Source organism: Ovis canadensis, chromosome 16 (genome assembly GCF_042477335.2).
Source record: "Ovis canadensis isolate MfBH-ARS-UI-01 breed Bighorn chromosome 16, ARS-UI_OviCan_v2, whole genome shotgun sequence".
Classification (NCBI taxonomy): domain Eukaryota; kingdom Metazoa; phylum Chordata; class Mammalia; order Artiodactyla; family Bovidae; genus Ovis; species Ovis canadensis.
The window spans coordinates 48034160-48053564 of NC_091260.1; the positions used below are offsets into that span (position 1 = coordinate 48034160).

At 39.3% G+C, this 19405-nt stretch overlaps 1 pseudogene; it reads right to left on the reverse strand.

Moving 5' to 3' along the window:
• Positions 1-18127: 18127 nt before the first annotated feature.
• The window catches only part of LOC138422035 (probable inactive 1-aminocyclopropane-1-carboxylate synthase-like protein 2 pseudogene), a 44663-nt pseudogene continuing 43385 nt past the window's right edge, over positions 18128-19405 (reverse strand).

Below are 19405 nucleotides of genomic sequence, written 5' to 3' on the forward strand. Positions count from 1 at the left end.
ACATAGGCGTCAAGGATAAACTACATATGACCAAACAATCCCACTATTGGGAAAATACCCTGAGGAACCCAAAAGTGAAAAAGATATATGTACCCCAATGCTCAGAGCAGCACTATTTACAATAGTTAGGACATGGAAGCAACTTAAATGTCCATCAACAGATACAGAAGTAGCGGTACATATACACAATAGAATATTATTCGGCCATAAAAAGGAACACATCTGAGCCAGTTCTAATGAGGTGGATGAACCGAGAGCTTATTATACAGAGTGAAGTAAGTCAGAAAGAGAAAGACAAATATCATATATTTACACATACATATGGAATCTAGGGCTTCCCTGGTAGCTCAGTTGGTAAAGAATTCTCCTGCAAGGCAGGAGACCCCAGTTCAATTCTTGGGTCAGGAAGATCTTTCTGGAGAAAGGGTAAGCTACCCACTCCAGTATTCTTCAGCTTTCCTTGTGGCTAAGCTGGTAAACAATCCGCCTGCAATGTGAGAGACCTGGGTTCTATGTCTGGGTTGAGAAGATCCCTTGGAGAAGGGAGAGGCCACGCACTCCAGTATTCTGGCTGGAGAATTCCAAGGACTGTACAGTCCATGGGATCACAAAGAGTTGGACATGACTGACTAATATTCTTTCACTTTTCATGGAATCTAGAAAGATTGTACTGATGAACCCATCTGTAGAACAGCAACAGAGACACAGATGTAGAGAGCTTGTGGACACAGGGGTGGGGGAGGAGATGGCATGCATTGAGAGAGTAGCATTAAAACATATATATTACCATATAAAAAATTAGGTAACAGGTGGAAAGTTGCTGTATGATACAGCAAGCTCAAATCCAGTGCTCTGCGATGACCCAGAGGGGTAGGATGCGGTGGGTAGTGGGCGGGAGGTTCAAGAGGGAGGGAACAGTCCCCGCTCTCTGTTCCCTCCACTCCCATCAAAAGATCAATTTCTAAAAGTCCTCTGATTTATGAATGACTTTGAAATGCACCAGAAATCCAAGAACTGTTCAAATCAGAACAGATGTAGGGGTTTCCCTTGTTTAAATGAGTGTAAATTTCTAAAGTAAAACCAAAACGGTTTTCTGAAGGGAAGTTGAAGTTAGAATTCTGTCCTAAAGCAAGAAAATCTATATAATGGCATTATTTATTTTTTAACTTTTAATTTTGTATTGGAATATAGCCAATTGACAATATTATGTTTTCAGTTCAGTTCAGTTCAGTTCAGTTCAGTTAAGTCTCTCAGTCGTGTCCGATTCTTTGCGACCCCATGAATCGCAGCACACCAGGCCTCCCTGTCCATCACTAACTCCCGGAGTTCACTCAAACTCACATCCATCGAGTTGGTGATGCCATCCAGCCATCTCATCCTCTGTCGTCCCCTTCTCCTCCTGCCCCCAATCCCTCGCAGCATCAGAGTCTTTTCCAGTGAGTCAATTCTTCACATCAGGTGGCCAAATTATTGGAGTTTCAGCCTCAGCATCAGTCCTTCCAATGAACACCCAGGACTGATCTTCAGAATGGACTGGTTTGATCTCCTTGCAGTCCAAGGGACTTGCAAGAGTCTTCTCCAGCATCACAGTTTAAAAGCATCAATTCTTCGGCGCTCAGCTTTCTTTACAGTCCAACTCTCACATCCATACATGACCACTGGAAAAACCATAGCCTTGACTAGACGGACCTTTGTTGGCAAAGTAATGTCTCTGCTTTTTAATATGTTGTCTAGGTTGGTCATAACTTTCCTTCCAAGGAGTAAGCATCTTTTAATTTCATGGCTTCAATCACCAGTGATTTTGGAGCCCCAAAAATTAAAGTCTGACACTGTTTCCCCATCTATTTGCCATGAAGTGATGGGACCAGATGCCATGATCTTAGTTTTCTGAATGTTGAGCTTTAAGCCAACTTCTTCACTCTCCTCTTTCACTTTCATCAAGAGGCTCTTTAAGTCTTCTTCACTTTCTGCCATAAGGGTGGTGTCATCTGCATATCTGAGGTTATTGATATTTCTCCCAACAATCTTGACTCCAGCTTGTGCTTCTTCCAGCCAAACATTTCTAATTATGTACTCTGCATATAAGTTAAATAAGCAGGGTGACAGTATACAGCCTTGACATATTCCTTTTCTTATTTGGAACCAGTCTGTTGTTCCAGGCAGACAGCAAAGGGACTCAGCCGTACTTATACATGTATCCATTTTCCCCCAAACTCCCCTCCCACCCAAGCTGTCACATAACATTGAACAGAGTTCCCTGTGCTAACGTAGTAGGTCCTTGTTGGTTATCCATTTTAAACCCAGCAGTGCATACATGTCAGTCTCAAGCTCCCTAAATTCCCTTCCCCTCACCCTTTCTCTCTAGTAACCATAAGATCATTCTCTAAGTCTGTGAGTCTGTTCCTGTTTTGTAAATAGGTTCTTTTGTATCATTTCTTTTTTAGTTTCTGCATATAAGAGATATCATACTTTCTGACTTACTTCATTCAGTGTGACAATCTGTAAGTCTATCCATGTTGCTGCAAATGGCATTATTTCATTCCTTTTAATGGCTGAGTAATATTCCATTGTATATATGCACCACATCTTCTTTATCCATTTATATATCAATGGATATTTAGGTTGCTTCAATGTCTTCACTACTTTAAATACTGCTGCAAGAAACACTGGGATACATGTATCTTTTCAAATAATGGTTTTCTCTTGACCTATGCCCAGGAGTGGGATTGCAGGATTATATGGTAGCTTTTAGTGTTTTAAGGAACCTCCATACTGTTCTCCATAGTGGCTGTACAAATTTACATTCCCACCAACAGTGTAGGAGGGTTCCCTTCTCTCCACTCCTTTTCCAACATTTATTGTTTGTGGATTTTTTGATAATAGCCTAAAATAACAGCATTCTTAGAAACATTAAAAATTGATTTCTTTCTCACTTAAAAGAAGTCTCAAACTTAAGAAAATTATTAGGGACCCAGATTCCTCTCATTTTGCAGCTCTGTTATTTTTGGCATGTGGCTTTCTCTTCATCGTCCAATACAGCTTCTGGAACTACAACCATCATGTCTGTATTTTAGCTAATAGGAAGAAGGAAATGAGAGGAACACATTGTCTCCCTTCTAGAACAATTTTCTTAGTCATACACAACACTTCTATTTACATCCCATTAGCCAAATCTTAGTCACAAAGCCATAACAAGCTGCAGAAGGCCAGAAGATAAATATTTAGCCCAAGCAGTCATGATTGCAGCTACAAATGAGAAGTTCTGGTGAAAAAGAAGGGAAAAAGTAGATATTTAATCCAAACTAAGACCTTCTGCCATAGGAGAGTGAAAACCATCTTCCAGGACTTTCTGTCTACAATATTGAGTCTGCTGCTGCTGCTGCTGCTGCTAAGTCGCTTCAGTCGTGTCCGACTCTGTACGACCCCAGAGAAGGCAGTCCACCAGGCTCCCCTGTCCCTGGGATTCTCCAGGCAAGAACACTGGACTGGGTTGCCATTTCCTTCTCCAATGCATGGAAGTGAAAAGGGAAAGTGAAGTCACTCAGTCGTGTCCGACTCCCTGCGACCCCATGGACTGCAGCCCACCAGGCTTCTCTGTCAATGGGATTTGCCAGGCAAGAGTGCTGGAGTGGGGTGCCACTGCCTTCTCCATTGAGTCTTCTACTTGCCCCAGTTAGGAATCTCAAAAGGAAGGCTTAACTTGGTGCCTGCAGCATACTCTTTGCTACACTTTATTTTGCACTGTTGCCCTCAGTGGGCTTTCCTGCCGACTCAATGGTAAAGAATCCTCCTGCCAATGCAGAGGACACTGGTTCTGTTCCTGTGTTGGGAAGGTCCCCTGTGGGTAACCATTTGGAGAAGGAACGGTTACCCACTCCAGTACTCTTGCCTGGAAAATCTCAAGGACAGTGGAGCCTGGTGGGCTAAGTCCATGAAGTCACAAAGAGTTGGACACAACTTATCAACTAAACAGCAGTAGCATTGTTCTCAAGTGCTGACTATTATGAAATTAGGCTTGACTTTATGAAAGTAAATAGGAAAACGTGAGGACATTAATCATTGAAAGTCTTTTCCAAAAGCTTAATTTATCTGACGCCATTTTATTATCACTGCACCTGAAACTAGAAACTGGGGCAGAAGCCTTTAATATGCATTAAACATTCCTGCCTGCTTATCTTTCCTTCCATCTCTGTATTCCTTTCTTTGATGAGTAAGCAGTCTCAGAGTCTCAGGGATCACTAAATATAGGTGTCAGCCAACTAGTGTCTGCTGGCCAAAGAGTGGCCCACTGCTAGTGTTTATAAATAAAGTTTTACTAGAACACAGACAAATCCATTAGTTTACGTATTATTTATCACTGCTTGCACTGGTAATAGCAAACACCCTCTTCCAAAAACACAAGAGAAGACTCTACACATGGACATCACCAGATGGTCAACACCGAAATCAGATTGATTATATTCTTTGCAGCCAAAGATGGAGAAGCTCTATACAGTCAACAAAAACAAGACCAGGAACTGACTGTGGCTCAGATCATGAACTCCTTATTACCAAATTCAGACTTAAACTGAAGAAAGTAGGGAAAACCGCTAGATCATTCAGTTATGACCTAAATCAAATCTCTTATGATTATAGCTGCTTCCCTGGTGGTGCAGAGGTTAAAGCGTCTGCCTGCAATGTGGGAGACCTGGGTTCGATCCCTGGGTCAGGAAGATCCCCTGGAGAAGGAAATGGCAACCCACTCCAGTATTCTTGCCTGGAGAATCCCATGGACAGAGAAGCTTAGTGGGCTACAGTCCACGGGTCTCAAAGAGTCGGACACGACTGAGCAATTTCACTTCACTTCACTTATGATCATACGGCGAAAGTGAGAAATAGATTTAAGGGCCTAGAACTGATAGATAGAGTGCCTGATAAACTATGGAATGAGGTTTGTGACACTGTACAGGAGACAGGGATCAAGACCATCCCCATGGAAAAGAAATGCAAAAAAGCAAAATGACTGTCTGGGGAGGCCTTACAAATAGCTGTGAAAAGAAGAGAGGTGAAAAGCAAAGGAGAAAAGGAAAGATATAAGCATCTGAATGCAGAGTTCCAAAGAATAGCAAGAAGAGATAAGAAAGCCTTCTTCAGCAATCAATACAAAGAAATAGAGGAAAACAACAGAACGGGAAAGACTAGAGATCTCTTTAAGAAAATTAGAGATACCAAGGGAACATTTCATGCAAATATGGGCTCGATAAAGGACAGAAATGGTATGGACCTAACAGAAGCAAGGTGGCAAGAATACACAGAAGAACTATACAAAAAAGATCTTCAGGACTCAGATAATCATGATGATGTGATCACTCATCTAGAGCCAGACATCTTGGAATGTGAAGTCAAGTGGGCCTTAGAAAGCATCACTATGAACAAAGCTAGTGGAGGTGACGGAATTCCAGTTGAGCTCTTTCAAATCCTGGAAGATGATGCTGTGAAAGTGCTGCACTCAATATGCCAGCAAATTTGGAAAACTCAGCAGTGGCCACAGGACTGGAAAAGGTCAGTTTTCATTCCAATTCCAAAGAAGGGCAATGTCAAAGAATGTTCAAACTACCACACAATTGCACTCATCTCACATGCTAGTAAAGTAGTGCTCAAAATTCTCCAAGCCAGGCTTCAGCAATACGTGAACCGTGAACTCCCTGATGTTCAAGCTGGTTTTAGAAAAGGCAAAGGAACCAGAGATCAAATTGCCAACATCTGCTGGATCATGGAAAAAGCAAGAGAGTTCCAAAAAAATATCTACTTCTGCTTTATTGACTATGCCAAAGCCTTTGACTGTGTGGATCACAATAAACTGTGGAAAATTCTGAAAGAGATGGGAATACCAGACCACCTGACCTGTCTCTTGAGAAATCTGTATGCAGGTCAGGAAGCAACAGTCAGAACTGGATATGGAACAACAGACTGGTTCCAAATAGGAAAAGGAGTACATCAAGGCTGCATATTGTCACCCTGCTTATTTAATTTATATGCAGAGTACATCATGAGAAAAGCTGGACTGGAAGAAACACACACTGGAATCAACATTGCCAGGAGAAATATCAATAACCTCAGATGTGTAGATGACACCACCCTTATGGCAAAAAAGTGAAGAGGAGCTAAAAGGCCTCTTGATGAAAGTGAAAGAGGAGAATGAAAAAGTTGGCTTAAAGCTCAACATTCAGAAAATGAAAATTATGGCATCCGGTCCCATCACTTCATGGGAAATAGATGGGGAAACAGTGGAAACAGTGTCAGACTTTATTTTGGGGGGCTCCAAAATCACTGCAGGTGGTTACTGCAGCCATGAAATTAAAAGATGCTTACTCCTTGGAAGGAAAGTTATGACCAACCTAGATAGTATATTCAAAAGCAGAGACGTACTTTGCTGACTAAGGTCCGTCTAGTCAAGGCTATGGTTTTTCCAGTGGTCATGTATGGATGTGAAAGTTAGACTGTGAAGAAGGCTGAGCGCCGAAGAATTGATGCTTTTCAACTGTGGTGTTGGAGAAGACTCTTGAGAGTCCCTTGGACTGCAAGGAGATCCAACCAGTCCATTCTGAAGGAGATTAGCTCTGGGATTTCTTTGGAAGGAATGATGCTAAAGCTGAAACTTCAGTACTTTGGCCACTTCATGCGAAGAGTTGACTCATTGGAAAAGACTCTGATGCTGGGAGGGATTGGGGGCAGGAGGAGAAGGGGACGACAGAGGATGAGATGGCTGGATGGCATCACTGACTCGATGGAAGTGAGTCTGAGTGAACTCCGGGAGATGGTGCTGGACAGAGAGGCCTGGTATGCTGCGATTCATGGGGTTGCAGAGAGTCAGACACAACTGAGCTACTGAACTGAACTGAACTGAAATATCGCTGCTTTCACACTATAGTGGCAAAATTGAGTAGCTCTGACAGAGTCATTTGGCAGACAAAGTCTAAAATAGTCTCTATGTGGTGTTTTAACAGAAAAAGTTCACCAACTCCTGGTCTAGAATACTGGAGCTGGAACACTTTTTAGATAACCCAGTGCACGGGTTTCCATTTTTAACTCTTCAATAAATACCGTGTTCCTTTTTCTCTTTGATGTCTTTTGCCTTAAACGTTTGTACCTACCAAATTCTAATTTATTAATTAAATAATTTAATGCACATAAAGATGTTCAACCAGCATAGTTGCTCAGCATGAGACCACTTGTGGGCTAACATGCTCTTATTACCACAAGTGGGGTTACATTAAACTGCTATTATTGCTTTAAAAAAGTACAGAAACAGTTTCTTTCAGACTATGTACCCAAATTGAGAAGAACATAATTGATTTCAATTAAACTTTTTTTTTTAATTCAATAAAGCTTTCAGATTCCTCTGACATCCTAAAGGACCCAGAGAGGTTTTGGGATCCTAGGTTGAGGATTAAAATAGGTGAGAATAACAGCCTAGAGAGATTCTTGCTCAGTGTCACCAAATAAGATTTAACAGTGAGTAAGACCCAGGTATTCAGACTCACCTTTCTATGTATTGCCTTGACAATTGCACAAGTGAATGGGAAGCCAGGATATAATGCTAAGCTACTTACAGTCTAGGTAAGTATACACCTGTAAACAACATGGATTCCTGAGAGAGCTGGGATCCTCATGGAAGGATCAGGGTGAATCTAAACCATGTAGATTAATAAATCTCTTGAGAAAAAATTCCTTTGTCTTTCTTTTTTAATTCATCTTTTTTATTGAAGTATAATTACTTTACACAATTTTGTTGTTTTCTGTCAAACCTCAACATGAATCAGCCATAGGAATTTCTTTAAAAAGAAAGATAGAAAAATAACATATTTTAAAATGTTAATAGATACTCATTCTGGATGGTATGGGGAGGGAGGTGGGAGGGGGATTCAGGATGGGGAACACGTGTACACCCGTGGCGGATTCATGTTGATGTATGGCAAAACCAATATAATATTGTAAAGTAAAAATAATAATAATAATAATAAATACATGTATCATAAAAAAAGAGATACTCATTCTGTTTCAATACCTAACTTTCTAAGGCACAACAAATTTTAAGCACCCTTAATCATTACCAGATAGTGAAACAATTGTGGAGTTTTCTGCATTCTCTGAAGGATGTCAAGCAATTCTTTGTTTTTTTCTCCATGTCAACATTGTGTTTTCTTTCTAACTTCATCCATTTGGCAAGAAGGGCCTTCCTGTCACTGTGGTCTCCTTTCTCCCATAGTATGAAATTTTGCAGAATAGTTTGCTCAAGTTACCAGGAGTGATTCCAGAACTGTATGCTCCACATTCACTAGCAACTTTGGAAATGTTTTGCCTTGAAACAGGATTAAGCCTTGCACAAGTTTGACTGGGAAAAGGCCCCACAAATTCCTTGGCAAAGAAGGATCAGAATCAAACTCTTCTATTTCTCCTTTAAATGTGTTGCAGAGTTGCTGTTGTTATTTTGTCATTTGTTTCATTCAGAAATAAAGTGTCAGTAAGGTGACAATAAACATATTGAACATAGAAACACAAGGAAACCTTGTTTTCATTTACTAAAAATGTGAATAGGAAATAAAAATCAACAAAGAAACAGACATTGCCCCATAAATGATCTGAAATTCATAACCTGAGAAACTCTTGTGAACACCTACCTCAACCTTTTAGAGATGAAGTCATCCAGCTACAGTAGTCAAGAACTTGGCCAAGTCATTAAAGGAAGAACTCAAAAAACGAAGCAAAAATATCTGAGTCTAGGATACAAGACCATTGCTTTCCTCGGTCATAAAATGACAAAGAGAACATCTCAGAAAACATTTCTATCCAGGCAACTCCATGAATTAATGATTTTGATGGGACTCCAGGATGTTCTTGGACCCTAAGCCTCCTGAGCCCAGTGCAGTGATATTCTGCTAAATCATATTATTACTGTCTTAGATTTAATGAAGATAATTAAACTTGCCATGTCCTCCTAAACCATCTATATGTCTTTTTGACAATACCATGGTATAATGATTTAATAGTAATTTAATAAATTGCATGCCTAATGCCTGCATTAATTTCAATCATCTATTAAACATTAGATCAATTATTTTCAAGTGCCTGCCAGCGCCTGAAGTGAAAGTGAAAGTCGCTCAGTCGTGTCTGACTCTTGCGACCCCAAGGACTATACAGTCCATGGAATTCTCTAGGCCAGAACACTGGAGTGGGTAGCCTTTCCCTTCTCCAGGGAATCTTCCCAACCCAGGGATCAAACCCAGGTCTCCCTCATCACAGGCGAATTCTTTACCAGCTGAGCCACAAGGGAAGCCCTGGAATGTTTAGCCCATCCCTTCTCCAAGGGATCTTCCCGACCCAGGAATCGAACCAAGGTTTCCTGCATTGCAGGCAGATTCTTTACCAACTGAGCTTACCAGTGCATAGAACTGTAAAAAAAAAAAAAAAAAAAAAAATGCTAGGAAAAACTCTTGAAAATGTCAAGATCTCTGCACTTAAAGAATTTATAATTTTTGTATGAATGGATAGAAATTATTCTCTCCCTCTGATTGAAGGAACAGAAACACAGGTGGGTTAAATGATTAGCCAGGGTCACACAAGAAGAATGAAGCAAATGTTAAGCTGGAAATCAGTGCTCCTGGCTACAATCACATGTTCTCATCACCATATGCAACTAGGCTTCCCCAATACTGTACCATTTTTTTTTGTAACGTCCCTCCGCCACTATCATATGTAGTACAAAATAAAACAATATAACAATATTCAACTCTAGAACAAAATGTTCACATATGCTGCAATTAACACTGCCTCAAAACAATACAGTTCTGAATTCATAATAGAACAGAACTGAAACAAAAAAATAGTGATGTGAAAGAAACATGTGATCAAAACTAAATTCTTTAATTAATATATGTATGTGCTTTTAAGATTAAAAAAGAACACGGTGAGTGGGAATAGGGGGAATTGGATAAAGATAGTCAAAAGGTACCAACTTCCAATTACAGGATAAATAAGTACTAGGAATGTAATATACAACATGATAAGTATAATTAACCCTACTTACATTATATATGAAAGTTGTTTACAGAGTAAATCAGGAGTCCTTATCATAAGGAAAAAATATTTTTATCTCGTATCCACTTGAGATGATAGATGTTCATGAAACAATGTGGTAATCATTTCACTATATATCTAACTTTTTATGCTGTGCACTTGAAACTTATACAGTTCTTAAACTTATACAGTATGTAAATTATATCTCAGCAAAACTGGAAGAAAAGAAAAGAATATTTTTTTAGTCCAGTCCCACCATCTCATATCTATTTGTGTTAAATCATTCCCAGGAAAAACGACTTAAACTCTGACTGATTCTAGTGATGAATTTGGAAGCTCTGCTTTTTTAAAAAATTTTTATTTGTCTCTTCTATTTTTGACAGTTTTCTAAACCATTTTGTGAACCCAGTGTTCTAAGAGTGCTAGTTGTCTGAATTTCAAGAGCTTTTGCAAAATCCTTATATCTGTGAAGTGCTATTATCTAAAGTAAACTCTTTAAACAAAACATAATTTAATTTGTGGAGAAGAGAAAATGTAACTTTATACTTAAAGATTATCCCAACATTTTAAAACATTGAAATAATTTATCTTAATATTTTACCTACATATTGCCAGGTTGCTATGTATTGAAAACCACCGCAATTGTCAAAGTGATCCTGTTTATTTTTTTCCATATAGCTTTCATATGAAATTATAAGACTCTACTATTAAACAATCATTCTTGATCAGGGAATATTTGCTAAAACAATAAGTTATGCTATAGCAGCAATGTGAGTACTTTATGGACTTAAACAATCAAAAAACAAAACTTGCAAAGTACGTGCGTGCATGCTTAGTCACTTCTGTTGTGTCAGACTCTGTGACTCTGTACCCTGTAGCCGGTCAGGCTCCTCTGTCCATGGATTCTCTAGGCAAGAATACTGAAGTGGGTTGCCATTTTCTCCTCCAGGGGATCTTCCTGACCAAGGGACCAAACCTGTATCTCCTGAAGCTCCTGCTTTGCAGGCAGGTTCTTTACTGCTGAGCCACCGCGGAAGCCCCTTGCAAATTATACCTATCATAAAATGGCATCAAATTATTTTTTCAATATGTTATAGCTGCTTATGAAATAAAAAAAGCACCACTGAATTATTTGGTGTGAGATGTAGTCTACAATACTCTTAGATTAAAAAATCACATCCACCCAGTAATAATTGGGTGAAAATCCAGTTATATTGATTTATTTTCTACATCTTCACCTGTTTTACAAACTCTTATCTACAACAAATACATTTTCATTTCTTTTATTTCATGACATTATATCTTAAAATTCTATTCAAAATGCAAACTCTCCTGGTACTTGAGAATTGAAACAATATTAATTTGAAAACAAAAGTTTTCCATTTAGTTCTAAGTTGCCCTTTAGCCATTACTTTACCATCATTTTACGTGTGATTTTTTAAAACACAATACAAGAAAAGAAAGCAAAAAATTCAATGTTTGTGAGACAGTTTTGCTTATCTTTTGTCAATGTTTCATTGGAAGCATTGCTTTCTATAGACTTTATTTCAGTGAAAACCACCTTTATTGGATGCTTCAGATTTGGGGGCTGTGAAGTTTGTGCAGGTAGACAAAGGTCCATTTATTTCTATGGCTAATAAAATAAATAATGAGATATTGTCACTACTTACACCTATGGCTTTGAGGCATCATTCGTATCAAAATTCCAGTTCAGTCACTTAACATGACTCCCTCTCATCTTTTCTATTTTCCTCTCCGTTCTTACATTTTACTCTCTTTTAAGAAAGCCATCTATGACTTTAATTCAGCTAAATCAAGATTCTGCATTAAATGTGCCACTTAGAATGAAGTTTCCACAAATTTATATGTTTCCAGGAGCTTTGACCCTTCAAGGCAACCACTGTGGCATGTACTTGTTAGAAAGATAAGTAACCATAAAATGTTTTTTTAAAACCATCCAAAAGCTTGATTTTGATTCTCAGAGAGTATCTAAGAGTAAGTGGCATACACAAACAGAGATTCTACAAACTAGAATGAACAAACTCCACATGTATACGTATTTCCCCAATTTTAAGATGACCTTCCATTCTCCTCAAAATGAAAAGGACACAATTTTTATAAATTCTGCACAAATTACTTTGGAATTAGTCTCAGTGGTTCTCAACTCTCTCTCTTTAGATTCAGCAGAAGCTCTGGTTTCATCCAAAGATTTGATCTCATTGGTTTGGGATACAGTCTGGATGTCAATATTTGTTAAAAGTTCAAAGCATGTATATGAATGTAATATATGTGCCAAGATTAAGAATCAGTGAGATATGGTAAAAATAACTTTATCACAAAGCATTTAATTCAATTTACCTCTAGAAACTCACCAACCTCAAATACATGTTGCCTATGTCACACCTGGCCAAATATTTGCTATTGAAAAACTGATGCTACTACAAATATTAAAGCATCCTTAAATGTATAACATTGCTTGAAAATTATTTCACAGAAGCATTATTTCATAACAATAATTCCTCCATTATTTCAGTGGAAGATAATGAGTTTATTCTGAAACTAGAAATAGGATCCTCAGAGAGGTGTGGGAACTAGGTATGCACAAATATGCAAATAAATATTGCAAGGCAATTAAAATAATGATAAGATTATGTTCATTGATAGCCATGAAATAATGCTAAGTCAAATAAAAAAATACAGATTAAAGAATATTACATTAAAATGGTATTTTTATGTGAATAATATTTTGGTTATATATATTCCATAGTGTTTGATCTTTAAAATTAGTATGCATGCTTTTAACAAAACAACAAAGAAAACATAATTTGAAAGGAAAGAAAAAGGACTAAAAGCAAGAGAAAGAGAAAAAAGAGATAAACTGGGCAAAAAGTTGTTTGTATTACTTTGGACATCAAAATTTTAGCAGGTCTTAAAAGATGAGTTTATAAAATCCTTGAGAAAAAATCGATTCCAATTTCCTAAATGTGTTTGTAACAAATTGCACAATTTCCTTGTCAGCAATAGTACTGATAAAATCTTCAGAGATTATTGAAACTCTTAAAAGAAATATTGTTTTACTTCAGTTCATTTCAGTTCAGTTGCTCAGTCATGTCCAGCTCTTTGTGACTCCATGGACTGCAGCATGCCAGGCCTCCCTGTCCATCACCAACTCCCGGAGCCTACTCAAACCCATGTCCCTTCAGTCAGTGATGCCATCCAGCCATCTCATCCTCTGTTGTCCCCTTCTCCTCCTGCCCTCAATCTTTCCCAGCATCAGGGTCTTTTCCAGTGAGTCAGTTCTTCGCATCAGGTGGCCAAAGTATTGGAGTTTCAGCTTCAGCATCAGTCCTTCCAATGAACATTCAGGACTTATTTCCTTTAGGATGGACTGGTTGGATCTCCTTGCAGTCCAAGGGACTCTCAAGAGTCTTCTCCAACACCACAGTTCAAAAGCATCAATTCTTCAGCTGTCAGCTTGCTTTATAGTTCAACTCTCACATCCATATGTGACTACTACAAAAACCATAGCTTTTGCTAGATGGACCTTTGTTGGCAAAGTAATGTCTCTGCTTTTTAATATGCTGTCTAAGTTGGTCATAACTGTTCTTCCGAAGAGTAAGCGTCTTTTTATTTCATGGCTACAGTAGCCATCTGCAGTGAGTTTGGAGCCCAAGAAAATAAAGTCTGACACTGGTTCCACTGTTTCCCCATCTATTTCCCGTGAAGTGATGGGACCAGATGCCATGATCTTTGTTTTCTGAATGTTGAGCTTTAAGCCAACTTTTTACTCTCCTCTTTTATTTTAATCAAGAAGCTATTTAGTTCTTCTTCGCTTTCTGCCATAAGGGTGGTGTCATCTGCATATCTGAGGTTATTGATATTTCTCCCAGCAATCTTGATTCCAGCTTGTGCTTCTTCCAGTCCAGCATTTCTCATGATGTACTCTGCATATAAGTTAAATAAGCAGGGCAACAATATACAGTCTTGACATACTCCTTTTCCTATCTGGAACCAGTCTGTTGTTCCATGTCCAGTTCTAACTGTTGCTTCCTGACTTGCATACAGGTTTCTCAAGAGGCAGGTCAGGTGGTCTGGTATTCCCATCTCTTGAAGAATTTTCCACAGTTTATTGTGATCCACACCGTCAAAGGCTTTGACATAGTCATACCTACAATTTTATAGTTTCATTATTTACAATTGGAGATTCATAAGTGATGTATTAGTTTACACTGTTTAGGTTTCCAAATGAAAAGCGATTAAAAAGTATTTTTTATTTAAAGGGGACTTTTTGGTGGCTCAGCAATAAAGAATCCACCTGCCAATGCAGGAGACATGAGTTTGATCCCTAGATTGAGAAGATCCCCTGGAGAAAGAAATGGCAACCCACTCCAAAATCCTTGCCTGGAGTGTCCCATGTGGGGTCTCAAAGAGTTGTGACAATTTACCACACTTGGAAAAAACCTAGACCATTCTTCTATGACATTTTCTCATTCATTTAAGTATTTACTCAATATCAGATAACTATATATAAATAAATTATAATGTATGTTTCTATCACTTCCCTATTTTGTTCTTCAGATGAGAGGATGCAACTTAGAGAGCTTTTTTCTTCCAAAATTGTAAACATATGGATCTTTCTTCAAATAGCCTTTATATCATATTTTAATATCTATAAGGCTCCACACTAGATATAAATGGGATAAAAGGTGCTATCTTCAAGTCTCTAGGAATCTGAAATGCACCATAGAAATGACAAAACACACACACAGAAATGTAAAGTCTAATGTGCAGATACAACTTCATACACAGAACTGACAAGCAGCATTTTGGAACTAGACCTTGAAGAACCAGCCAATTTCAATAGTCAGAGGTTGCATAAGGAAAATCATTCTAGTAGCAGATCCATGAGAAGTAATTTGGGGTCTGATGAAGACTGTTGGGCTAATGTGAAGTATTCATGTAAGGGGATTATTAAAGTTGGAAAAGGTTGAAAAAAATTAGTGGGGAGCCTTGGTTACTCAGTCAAGCGTCTGAATTTTGTTCACTGAAATTTGAGGAAACATCAGGTTTAGATAGGGGACTCTAATGACCTGGCCATTCTGTACATTTTCTGTCTTTATCTCTTACCAGATTTCCTCTGTTCCAGCCACACTAGAAAAGTGAAGTCACTCAGTCGTGTCCAACTCTGCAACCCTGTGGACTGTAGCCCACCAGGCTCCTCTGTCCATGGGATTCTCCAGGCAAGAATACTGGAGTGGGTTGCCATTTCTGGTTCTTCAAATGCATCCAAGTTCTCCTGCCTTTCGGCCTTCGCACTTGCTGTTTAGGGCATCATTACCGTTGTGTTTTCTCCTGGGATCTTTTCTTAGCAGGATCCTTTACTTCACTGCTGTGCCTATTCACCATGCTCCTCAAACAAGGATGGATCAAAAATAACACTTTCCATACCAGCATTCTATACTTTTATGATTTTCTTTGGTTTTCTTCTTAACATTCATATTTCCTTCTCAGACAGGACACATACATTTTGTTGTTGTTTTACTTATCTGTCTCCCCTACTAGAAGGTGAAAAAGAAACTCATGCAGCATGAACAGCACAACTCTACCTGTCATCTTTACTTCAGAGCCTGGAACGTAGGTGAAAAGTAAGAATATTCAACATGCATTATTTAAAGAATTAATAACATTTTAACTAAGTAATTAAATAATCAAAGGAGAACTTCAGGAACATTGGTATAATATGGGAATCTGTGACAATAATCTAGAAAAGAGGTAATAATTGACCAAGAATAAGCACCATGGGGATAAAGTGAAAGTGAAGTCGCTCAGTCATGTCTGACTCTTTGTGACCCTGTGGATGTAGCCCACCAGACTCCTCTGTCCATGGGATTCTCCAGGCAAGAATATTAGAGTGGGTTCCCATTTCCTTCCATGGGGATAAGGAGAAAAGAAATGGATGTAAAGCTTGATTTTCCTCCCTGGACTCAGAATCCTTATCTGTAAAGCAAGGATTGTTGAACTAAAATTATGAATACAATTTTTTCAGTATAGTAAAAATAATGCCTCCTCCAGGGCCAAATTTTAGGCAGGCTTACTGGCCATTACAAAAGAATCAGGTTCCCTAAATGTGGGTTCCCTCTCTTGCAACCCACCCCATTGCACATGCTGGCATCCCTTGGTCCTCCTCACTTTGCCCTGTAGGAAGCAAGGCTTGGGGAACTAAGCAAAAATTAATACTCTGATTACTGCTATTACTGTGGTAAGTTGTCATTTGTCTGTAATCCAAGCTTCTCATGCCTTCTGTCAACATCCATGGAATCTATGAGTTTGCAAGTAGGGTAAAACCTCAAGTCCCCCAGGTGGCACAGTGGTAAATAATCTGCTTGTCGATGCAGGAGATGCAAGAGACGTGGGTTCAACTCCAGGGTTGGGTAGACCCCCTGGAGAAGTAAATGGCAACCCACTCCAATATTCTTGCAGGGAAAATTACATGAATAGAGGAACCTGGTGGGCTACAGTCCATGGGGTCATGAAGATCTGGAGACAACTGAACATGGGCACAGAACAAAACACCACGGTAAAGCCTCAGAGTCGTCAACGTTCTTGGTAGGTGCAAGATTCATTTTATAGACGTCAGTTATTTCAGTATACAAACAATTAGAAGACGAATTAATTAACAAGACATTTAAAATAACATGAAAAGCATAACAGAGTGATAAATTTAACAAAATATGTGTAAGACATTTATGCCAAAAACTAGTGAAGCCTTATTGAGAGAAATCAAAGACCTAAAGAATGGAGGGAGATTCCATACTTGTAGATGTGACAGTTTTCTCCCCCACTCCCAACTCTATTATCTGAATCTGTGGAACAGGAGACAGAAACAGTCTATATCTTCCATGGAAGGTATCATCCTTCCCATCTTAGGGACAGCATCCTGATAAGACTGTCTATTAGCTGCTATTTCAGAGGCCCTAAGAAGAGCATGTCTGGTCACAGGAGCTCCCTCATCTTTCCAATGAATTCCTTTTCTCTTTTTATTAGTGGTAGTCAATTTCTAAAGAACACTATCTGGCATTTAAAAAAAAACTTAAGAATCAGGATTTGTTGGTACACTTCTTTTTTTAATTTTTAATTTTTTATAAAAGAACATTATTACTGAAGAACAAGAACCCCCAAACCTAGACCCAAAAGGGAGGATGAGCACAAGCCCAAATGACTGACCAAAGCCACCAGGTGTTTCTAAAAGTCCTATTATTGTCTATAAAATGGTGGTGGTCCCTGTCCAACTCATTTCATAGCAGCAGTGTTCACACTAAATCTCAGATATGCCAAAGTTTTGCAGAGAAACTCAAGTGGTATGATTAAAACAGCTGAAAACACCAGAGATGGAAATGAAAGACCCCAGGCTTGTCCCAAGAGATTCATTTAGAAAAAGAAGAAATAGGAACTTCTGGAATTCTGCCTCCACCCTGCCATTCAATCACTCATGGGCAAGGACAGTGTGATCTTGTCAGGATCCTATGGGACAGTGCCTCTAATGCCTGGAATATGTTCCATCAGTTAGGGGTCATTTTTTCCCTTCCTTTCTGGCCTGCCCCTGACAGTATTCATCACATATAACCTCCCTTAGAATTTTTAAAAGGACAAAAATTAATCTAACTTCCAAAGGTGATTATGAAAAATATCAACTGGAAAAAGAACAGGCCTGGAATTCAAAAGAATATGGAATTTAGAAGACATCAAAGACAAAAATAAATCCAACTAAACAAGACCCAAGGAGTTCCTTTTATTCCCGTAGGCTTTCCCATTCCAACCCCATAAAAAATGTTTTGCACATGCAATAGCTAGCAAATAATGAAAGGATGCAAAGCTTCCAAAAATGAAAGATGCTCAGTTGAAGGAGGTTGATGACTGAGTCACGTGAGCCCCTTCCTGGAGGAGCCCACTGTTTGCTCAGCCGCAGCACCAGTTCAGCTCAGTGCCCCAGTTTTCTAGACCAGAGGCTGATAACAAGCCTCCCTGAGCATGTGACTGGCTGGAGAGACTGACTGGGAGGAAGAGAGCTTACTCACTCCCTCTGCACATCCTCCAGCCGCTTCACTATCAAATCCTGCTTCTGCTCCATAGAAGCACCTGATAGAACTGTTGCATTGTTGTGTTTTAACAGATGAGTTTATCCACCATGATTAGGTAGAAAATTCTAGGCACCTTATACTTGTAGGTTTCACCACGGGACATCAGCTTGCTGTTCAGGAAACAGCAATGGAGGAGCAGCTCTTCCTCACATGCATACAGGTCCAGGATGTGTTCCAAGTTGACTCAGACATAGAGGCCAGAGCCACAGTTGAGAAAGGGGATCTTCAAAACCTTCACTTGTTGATAATGCACCTGTGAGAGTTAGTGAGCAGATACACTTTTTCAATCTGTTTTCTGTCCTGGAGCAGCCAATATGGCTTGTCCTGGGTGATGCCAGAAATGCTGCAAAGCTCATGGCAGAGCCCCACCTCCTTGTTGTGGGTATACAGAGCACCTAAGCCAAAGCAAGAGATGCTGAAATCCTTATTGGTACTGACTGATTGATCGCATGGGTGTTGTTGAGGTCAGACAAACTTTCCATGCCCGGAACATTTTCATGTTCATCCAACACAGACAGCATGTAAATTTCATCTATGATGACATGTAGGTTGTATCTCTTGGCAAATTCCAGGTATTCCTTCAGTGAATCTGGGAGTTGAAGTCATCCAGAGGATTCTGAGGATTAATTGTGCTTATTCTCCGTAAGCATAGCCTCAAGCAGAGCTTTCTCCAACTTGTACAAAATGAGCTGGAAAGCATGGATATTCACATCAGTGGACAAGCATCAGCTCAACTTTCACACACAGCTGGAAACTGAAGAGGAAACCACCACAGAAGGGAGTGAGGAGTCAGAAAGGCCTTAACTGGATCACACTAAACAGTGGCCAGCATGGAAAAGACAGAGCAACAACCGTTTAGAAAAACCAAGTTTTCTGGATCAAGGTCGGCACCTTCCTTGCAGTAGTATGTCAGGAATGGGGTCACTTCTTCCTCAGAGATGATCGCCCTCTCTAACTGGGATCTTGCAGTAAGATCTCCTCAGTGCAGTTCACATCACTCTGACTTAAGATTTCAGTCATCAGATCAGTACACAGCTTATGTTTATCAGTACCAAGGTTAATGAAGCCCAGAGTATTCTTGTCTTCCTGGTATTTGTCTCCATGGCAGCTCTTGTCATCCTAGAAGCTGGAGTGGTACAAGGCAGAGATGTCAATCTTATGGTTGCATAGGTCAAGGCTGACAAATGAAGCTTCAAAATCTCTCAGTTGAT